This window comes from Nannospalax galili, unplaced genomic scaffold (genome assembly GCF_000622305.1).
Source record: "Nannospalax galili isolate Female #2095 unplaced genomic scaffold, S.galili_v1.0 scaffold202, whole genome shotgun sequence".
Taxonomy (NCBI): Eukaryota; Metazoa; Chordata; class Mammalia; order Rodentia; family Spalacidae; genus Nannospalax; species Nannospalax galili.
This window is the reverse complement of record NW_008349000.1, coordinates 942,501-943,211: the sequence shown is the minus strand read 5'-3', so window position 1 is coordinate 943,211 and position 711 is coordinate 942,501. Positions and strand designations below refer to the sequence as shown.

Here is a 711-nt window from a genome sequence, read left to right as displayed (position 1 = left end):
TCAGAAGTTTTCAGACTTTCTCCTTAGGTCTGGAATCTTCTAAGAATGATTTTGGCCTCAGGAACTTGGATGTTGGACTGACCTGAGACGTGGCCGCGCCAAGCAGGGATGCAAAGTCAGATGGGGTGGGAAGAAGCCCCAAGATTTCCCAGGGAGTGGATTGAGTAGCTTGGTTGTACTGGATGCAAAGGATCAGGGAGAGGAAAGGTAAGCCTGGGAGCCCCAGAAACAGGCTGTCAGCCCCAGCAAGAGGCTGGCTGGTGTTGCAGGACCAGGGAAGTAGAGGGAGGTGAGGGCAGGGCCAGGTCCAAAAATGGTGCCCCTGGGACCCAAGAAAGGTACTAAGTTGGTCTGGATGAGAAGGGTCAGGAAGCATTATTGGTTCCCCCAGTGTCTGGGGCCCCAAGTCTAGGGATGGGGCAGGTCCCAAACTAGGAGTAGCAAACAGTGGGGGAGATGGAAGGGTCAGTGTGGCTTGTGGAGTCAAGTCACGGACGGCTGCACTATAGACTTACCCCAAGAGGCCTGAGGATAGAAGTGCAGGCTAGGAGAGTTAGCCGGTGGTGCAGGTCCCGGGTCGCAGAGAGAGGTGAGGGCCGGGCCAGGACCAGAAGCGGTGCTCCTGGGGCCCAAGAAAGGCACTAAGTTGATCTGGGTGAGAAGGATCAGGAAGCAGTATTGGTTCCCCAGGTGTCTGGGGCCCCAAGACTA

General features: G+C 56.1%; 1 protein-coding gene across 4 annotated transcripts in view; it reads left to right on the top strand.

The window, feature by feature from the left end:
* Usp15 (ubiquitin specific peptidase 15) overlaps positions 1 to 711 on the top strand; it is a 117,771-nt gene that overhangs the window by 91,032 nt on the left and 26,028 nt on the right. The window lies entirely within an intron of this gene.